Source organism: Rhipicephalus microplus, chromosome X, assembly GCF_043290135.1.
Source record: "Rhipicephalus microplus isolate Deutch F79 chromosome X, USDA_Rmic, whole genome shotgun sequence".
Taxonomy (NCBI): Eukaryota; Metazoa; Arthropoda; class Arachnida; order Ixodida; family Ixodidae; genus Rhipicephalus; species Rhipicephalus microplus.
Window position 1 is genome coordinate 426,903,486 of NC_134710.1, and position 8,673 is coordinate 426,912,158.

Consider the following 8,673-nt stretch of genomic DNA (forward strand, 5'->3'; position numbering starts at 1 on the left):
ATACGAATACGCTCTGGTTTGATTGATAGCTAGAAAAACCGTATCAATCACGTTGACTGCGCAATAACACTCTTGCACGCGGCGATGACCGAAAGTCGCTCTTCGAGATCTCTCAGCCACAAATGCTCTGGCGCCCTTCACATTTCTGCGATATAAAAAAAAAAATAAGAGGAGGAGGAAAAGGAGAGGTGGTTTTCGCATAAGGAGAACGACTTCTTTTTGGATCTCAAACGCCTGCTGGTGGGTCTGTACATGGGCAACGAAAACTTTGGCGCGTTTCCAAGAGCAGCCGACTGGGCGGGCTTTTCCCTATCATGATTACAAATCTATCTGCCCTCCTCAAAGTCTCCCGCTCCACGCACTCGCTAGCAATCGTAAATCTTAAGTTCTGCCGATATGTGACGTTTGGTGGAAGTGTGTCGGATAAGTCGAGTTATTCGACGAAGCGAAAACGGTGCCCGAATAATACAAAAAAGCTTAGTTTGTAAACTGCGCTTCTTGACTTCTTTCTTGTCTTCTGTATGCGTTCTTTGTGCCCATACAAAAATGTAAAAATATAGGGGGAAAAATGTCTATGTGTGTGTGTGTGTGTGTCTTTTCATTTTCATGAAGCCTCTTCTCCTCGATCGAGTCTTTTGTGAGCCTGTATAGAAGGTTCCTCCACAACGGAAAGCATGCATCATATACCAACAGTAGCCACGGTATGGTAGAGGTGGTATAGGAGTCACTGCATTCTGCTGCAGCTGTAGAAGTAAAGAAGCAATTTCATATGGAGTAGTTTTAGTCAGGGTGTGCTTTCGCAACGAAGTTTTGGCGCTACGCTATAAGCCTTTCTTTTGACACGTTGCCTAATAAACGTGGTTGACGTCAACATCAAGCCCGCTGAACCATACCATTGTACTCTAGCCGTGGCCCCATCCTACGGCATGGCGCCACTGAGCACCACTAATCCTTTATAACCAACGCCCTTAGCCTTAATATAAAGTTCATTTCCACTGTTCTGTCAACGTCACGCGTTGCTCACAACGCGTACTTAAAATTAAAGCAAAGTGGGTTTGAATGGTGATACTGTGCACAAAGTGCCACTATGAGCCCGTTTGTTTGGCCTTTTCTTTTGCTTTTTGTTGGTTTCTCTGGTTGGCTGATGAAGCTTGCTTCATTTAGTCCCTTGCCAGGCACCGAGGAAAAAAAAAGAATCAGTGGGTGAATAGATACACTACACACCCGACTACATCGAACTCGTGTAAATCGAATTATCTTTTATGCAGAACAATTATCTAACACAACAATGCCCTAACTTTGATTCTCGAGAAAATTTACGGCTAGATCTAGGAAGGATAGCCGGTACATTGGATATGTCGAATATGGGCAATGCCCATCAAGTTTTTGCTTTTACTTAGGGAAGGGTACTTTCCCACGTGCATTTGGGAGAGTGAGTGGTGTGATTAGGAGGGTACCGCGCAAGGCGTGTAGAAACCACCGCTTTTCATCGCGTGCTTTCTCGGTTGGTTCCTCATCGTACTGCCCGTTTTCCCTTCGTACAGCCCGCGGTGATGTCGTTCACTTCTCCAACCCCGTTGTTCTTCGCCTAATGATTGCACCGAAACGGAAGGACCTGGCCGTTTCCCCAAGGCTATCGATGGTCAACTCAATTGGACGTGGAGCAATATGTGACGTCGCCGTGGTGCGCAGCATAAAAATCACGCTGAGTTTGGTACCGAAAAAAAAACGCCAACATTATAGAGCCAAGGAATCAAAATGAGAAGCTTCCTACCGGCAGCCGCTTAATACTGGGTTTTGTCGCGCACAATATGTCCTTACTGCCGTGTAACTCACCCCCGCCAAGCAATAAATAAATAAATATATATATATATATATATATATATATATATATATATATATATCATGACATGGTCGATTCTTGTCATGATTTGACTGGTAGCCAAAGAATGATTGGTACATTGCCACTATCCTCAAAAGAAAGGTACATAACAGTTGCATCTTGCCGGTACATACCTATACGGAGCCGAAACCTGGATGCTTACAAAGAGGGTTCAGTTCAAATTGAGGATGATACAGTGAATGATGAAAAGAAAAGTGATAGGTGTAATATAAAAACACAAGAAGAGAGAAAAGTGGGTCAGCGAACAAACCGGGGTATAAGAATACCATAGTTGAAATCAAGAAGAAGTGGACATGGGTCGGGCAAGTAGCGCGTTGGCAGGATAACAGCTGGTCACTAAGAATAAGTGACTGAATTCTCAGAAAAGGCAAGCGGGTAAGGGGGAGACAGAAAGTGAGGTGGGCAGAAGAGATGAGGAGGTTTGCGGGTATAAAGTGGCAGCAACAAGCACTGGACCGAGTTGACTGGCGGAACATGGGAAAGGCCTTTGTCCTGCAGTGGACGTAGTCAGGTTGTGGTTATGAGAGTATATATAAGCGGCTTCGAGTCTCGCCTCACCAAGAATTTTATCTTTCTATCATTATCTCCCTCTCTTCGAACTCGTTCTCTTGTCCATCAGAGTTATTGCATCCCACGCCGGACATATCAGCACACGTGTGCTGGAAGCAAAGCAATAGAAGAAGAGGGACGGTAAGAGAGTGCACGCGGCTAGCGATTATTGTAATCTTTTGTCTGGGACACGCGTATTACTAAGATATTAAAAAAAATCTTAGTATTACCATGAATCCTACTGGTGCGCATAAGTTCGCACCTAAAGTACAGTAAATTGAATGGTTTGTCAGTTTTTCCGCGAAAGCTGTTATGAGATCACAAATCAGGTTTCGAGCAGCACCGTAGTTGTCCGCCGTCACCGCTGCTGCCACCGGTGTTCGTTATAACATTCCGCGAAATTAGCAAAAAAAAAACCTAGTGCCAATGACACCTGGGTGCTCGTACCCTTGTCCGCTGTGTGCTAGCCCAGTATTTTACCACTGAGCCACACCTGTGCTTAGGACTTGTTGGCAAACATGCCTTAGGCAGGCTTGATGTCGGGAAAGCAACTGCGTTAATACGACTTATAAAGTGTTTTAAAACAGCGAAAGAAGAAGCAGTCGTCGCAAAATCCAAATAGCGTAACGAGTGGGTCGTCCTATGCTCTAACCTATTACAAAAGCTTGTTTTTATTCAGCTATTAACTGTGGCGCATACCCACTTCAGGCATAATTCCTCATCGTCGTCAGCCACTGCATGAACAATTCACACAAAATTCCTCGCAATAGTTTAGCGCATACCTAGATTCTCAGAAAAATGACGAAAAATAGCATAGCAAATGCCAGCCTACTACCCTGAAAATGCTATTATTAATGCCGTACATCAAGCAGGCGTGCTTGCAGCAGTTACCCAATGAGTGTTTAGATAAGGCTCTGAAAAGTTGCTCTATAGAAGAGCGACTGTGCTGCAGCTTCCGCGCAGGCCTGGCGTTGTTGTTGTTTTTTTCGTTTCAGATCTTTTTCTTTTTTGCTTCTATTTGTCAATATACATTGCGTTCCTGTTTTGCTTCACAAATTGTGTTAGTTCTTCGCTTTGTATTCTCTTAATTCCACTACTGTTTTCCCTAAAATGTTCTATGCATCATTTTTTATTGTAACCCCACTCTGCAACGACTCCACCAGGAGTTAGCAATATTGTCAAATAAATGAAAATACATAAGTAAATAAATTGTTGAAAAGTCTTGAATAGAAATATACATTTGTGTTTACACAAAGATATTCGCCTAACTTAGCCCTCATTTACATCACAGGAAAATGGAAACTAGAAATTGACAAGCGTAACTTTGTTGGTTCTGTTTCTTTTTATACTTTACGAAAGCACTTGGTTCACTTAATCATGACATTCTCTTCTCTAAACTTTCCTCTTATGGCATTGATGGCAACTCTCTTCGTCTTCCACAGTCCAATATCATCGGAGCCGACAGATAAAAACACTTAGTGAAATAAGCTGAGTAAACAAATGAAATGCCTCAGACAGGCTGGCCCATGTTTCGATAGGACGACCTACATTTGTTTAAGGCGTCTTCTCATCATTGACGTGTTATTTTCAAGAAGGTTACTCGTGTCTCTGTTGGCAATCGTTGTTTGTAAGAAAAACATATATAAAGCAAGAGAGTGTAGCCATTGCCCCATTTCAAGAAAGGTTGCAATGACTCTTCTGGCAGGTAAGGGGAACTGCAAAAAACGGGGGAGGACAAAAAATTACACCGTCTCCCGCTAAACGTTCTCCGGGGTGGCTCTGTGGTTAACGCCACACCTCATCTCCCGCTAAAGAGAACCATGTGTAGATGCGAAGCAGTTCGCGCTAGCACTTACAATGGCGGCGACTTTGACGCTGCGTGGCACTCGTCGCGGCATTGCGCAGGAAAGAAATCTGGGGAGACGCAAAGCACACAGTAGTGGGCCGTTTTTTTTAACTGGAACATGTCAGTCGCTTCTAATGGGCGATGAGAGACTGAGTACTCCGATTAGGCACAAAGACCCGCAGCCAGCTTTCAGTTAACGCGCATTTTCACTTTCAGTTAATGGTACTTGGCTGCTCACCCGCAGGTCGCGGGATCGAATCCTGGCTGCAGCGGCTGCATTTCCGGTGGAGGCGGGAATGTTGTAGGCCCGTGTGCTCAGATTCGGGTGCTCGTTAAAGAAGCCCAGTTGGTCGAAATTTCCGAAGCCCTCCACTACGGCGTCTCTCATAATCATATGGTGGTTTTGGGACGTTAAATCCCACATATCGATCAATCAATTATTGCTTATTGTTCAACAACGCAGCGGAAAAATCACCCACCGGCACTACCTTGGAGTTCAAGATCCAGTGCCCATATATGCGAGTTCGGCAGTGAACAGTTGTGCAGCGCGAACAGTCAGTTTTTTCAATCAAACAACTCACTAGCATATGCTGCCTGCGTCGTCTTTGCGAGGCGAGAGAAGGGGGAGCATAGGAGAAGAGAGAGAAGGGAGAGGATGTGCATGCGCAGTAAGGGTGGTCACGCCATACACCGAATTGAGCTCGACGCTAAGCTACTCCGCATCTATAAAAGACAGAAAAAAAAAGAGGGAAAGCAGGAAGGCAGGAGCGGTGCAACAAAGCGGGAGCCACCACAGATAAAAGGAAAAAAAACATGGCTTAACCATCTGTAATAGAAATCGGTATAACACCAAAGCAATACCGGCCTTCAAAGAGGTAGCTGAGCGTTTATTTCGCATTGTTTCGATGCAAAGGTGAAGAAATAAATAGCCACAAATTATCAAGTCACGCGAAGAACAGCAGGCAGCTCGAAACTTGCAGCACCCTCATCTAGCACTTGTGACAAGGATACAAGTGCGTGCAACCATACAGAAGGCTGCAGCCTTGACGTCAGCATGCCTTCACCAGCAAGACTTTACTGTCTCTGTAGAAAAATGCGTAGCAGTGGCATTCACGTGCAAGCCGATGTCCTTCTTCCCAGTGTGCATAGAAGGCCTACTGGTTGACTATAGGAACAGCCACGTGTTTCTATGTGTGATCATGAGCCGTGATGTCCCCTGGGGCCTCCATGTATACCATCTAACGAAAAAAACTCATTTGTATTGAGAATGTATTTAGGTTCGATGCCGGAAATCCTTGGGGCCAATTCGGGCGCTCAATGCTGCTGTTATATTCAGCCCTTTTTCTCGGTTTTCTCTGATACAGTTTTCTGACCCTGCCGAACACTTGCAAGACCAATATTCCTGCACTGCAACATGCAAGCTTAAATACTTAGGATATGCCTTGACCTTCCCAGTTGCTCATCCGCAACTGTAACTATTGGACTGCGCAATAGCAGTTGCGGTGGCAGCGCTTATCGTTGTTGAGATGCTGAGAGCGCACATTGGACACCGAACACTGCTACCATTCCATAATTTAGCACGTTTGCTAGTGCTGAGACCATGTGCTTGACCCTTTGGTATTGCGGCAAATCACTCCGACATATTGTCATCTGGCAACCAGCCATCGATGCACCCGGCATCTGCGTTGTGGTGTTTCGATCAACCTCATGTATGCGTCTCGATTACAGAAATGTCACTGCGTCTCGTAAACGAAGCCTATTGACCACATACAGGTTTACACCAATGGGTCAACTAATTCCAACAGCTCTACTGGAGGAGTGGTTGTCACATCTGGTGACATATCAATGCAACTTAAGTTCTCTCACATCATGACGTCAACAGCAGCGGACCTCGCAGCCCTACAAGGTGCTGTCAAGTACATACTTTTGTAGCCACCTAATAATCAATGGGCAATCTTTTCTGACTCAAGATCAGCCTTACTAACTCTACAGTGTGTATTACGCCATGGACTACACGAGAAGCTAGTGTATGAAATAAGGGAAGACTTCCACCGAGCACTCGAGAAAAGAGATCATTTAACATTTCAGTGGCTTCCACCGTTGTAGAATTGCTGGCAATGACTGTATCGATGAAGCTGCACGATGAGTTGATGAAAAAGACCTGCGGATGCTCTGGAACGAACGCGGTGCGACATCTGCGATTTCTTGCTCATTGAGTCACACTTGTAAAATGGAATTCGCAGGGTTTCACCTACTCACTCGAGTACTCTATTGACCCCTATTTACGACTTCGGTTGTCATTTAGACTATCCCATTGCGATGAAACTTTATGGTATATATAGCATGCGGCTGGGAGTTGTATTTACGAATGCATATACTCTCCGCCTCGTAAGAATGAGATACAGTTCAGAATGCACCTAATGCGGCTGTGAGGAGATCTCTGAACACATTCTGTGGCACTGCCCATCTGGTCAGACACAACGACGTGTTTTAGGAGCCAAACTCGATCGTCTATGCAAGACAGCGTTGTTTCAAAAGAAGATCCTGCAACCTTGGCTCATGATTTCGGGCATGAACGAAGCCACGAAAGCCCTGCTGAGCCATCTCAAGGCGACCAGGCTTCACGAGCGCCTGGGAACTACCAGCGTGAGCTCGTGTTGTATGTTCTCACTATACCAGCTCCTTTCCTTTTCTTTTTCATTTTCGTAGTTCTTTTTTCTCCGTCTTATCTATTATTTCTCCTTTCCCCCACCCAACGTGTAGGGTAGCCAACCGAGCATAGCTCGCTCAACCTCCCTGCCTACCTCGTTCATTTCTTCCTCTCTCTGTCAAGCACAAGGGCCGCACGGAAAGAACATACACAACACTAGCACGAATAAACACCTGTCATAAATCTTACTTGTTTGTGACTGAGGAGCACGCTCCTTTCGCAGACGTGGCTACTCCAGTGAGCGAAGTGACCTTCGTGCGCTCCGCAACTTTTCAGCAAACGCTGCGGTGGGAGCCCAAGACGTATCCAACCCCATCAAGAAAATAGGCGCGCGCGCTTCGCAACGCACGGAGCGACGACCTTTAAAGCACGGGCTTTACGCCCTTCGCACCATCTTGCGCGTGACAACAAGAAAATGCTTAAGCTATCGTAAGGTGGCTAGAATGGGAAGGTGTGATGATCAACCTCCGAAGGTTGCCCCAAAAGCGCGCTCCGGCCGCCCGATGGCGTTGTCAGCGGGGGCGCCGTGCTTTTCTCACGTCGTCTGCTTGCCTGCGGGCAAGCAAGGGATTTGACTGCACTCAGTTTTATCGTTGGAGCGTTTTCGATGCTGATGGGCTTATCAATTTAGTATACGTTGAGAAAGTATAAACATTGTGCCATGTGAAAAGAAGTTTAGAGCTCCCGCACACTGGCTGGTGGGAACAACCCTGCATGTGTCGCTCGCAGATTAGTTTTAGTGTTTGGGTTGTTATAGCAATTCCAAGAGTGGAAGTCAGTACATTTTTTTTTTCGAAAATGCAGTAGAAGTATGTATAAAAATAGTGGACTAGTGCTTTGATACAATTTTATTGGAAACAGTGCATGAAAATATTACATAACATAAGACTTCACCTTCTTGGCTTTATTCTGTGTAGCATGCTGGTTTAGCCCTCTAAGCAGAAAACGGACACGCGTAATGATTTAGTGTGGCTCTTTCTATTGCAGTTCTGCTGCTCACGGGGCGTGTCTCCCACCGGGCCGTCAAACACGCCAATGTGTTAAATTGAAGAAACCTCCACTTTTCTATTGACTTAAACTTGTACGAATTACATACGTAGCTTGAGTCAAAATGCCTTTCGCAAACTGCAGAATTCTCTTGCAGTGGCTTGTGGGCCCTTGGTAGGGCACGTGTCCACTTTTCTAAATCATCCTTGCGGATAGGTACGTGAAATAGGGAGAGTATAGGTCACTTTGATTTGGCTTGCGCTGCTTGCACTAGTTCTGAAAACTGTCACAGTGGTGCCAGCATTGCTGTGGGCGCGCAGCACCAGTTCAGCAAGTGCAGCTGCAGCCGCGACACTACATCGTGGCGGCTACGGCCAAAACGGAGATACAACTAGTGCAGGAAGAGATCGTGGTGTGAATAGCGGCGTTGTTTACCATTGATACACGCGGCGTTTGTCAATGGCGTTGTTTACCACGGCCGTCCTCTTGCCATACATACATACATACATACATACATACATACATACATACATACATACATACATACATACATACATACATACATACATACATACATACATACATACATACATACATACATACATACATACATACATACATACATATATATAAAAGAAGTGTATACTTAAGGGCTCGTTTTTCTGTGTTTTACACAAT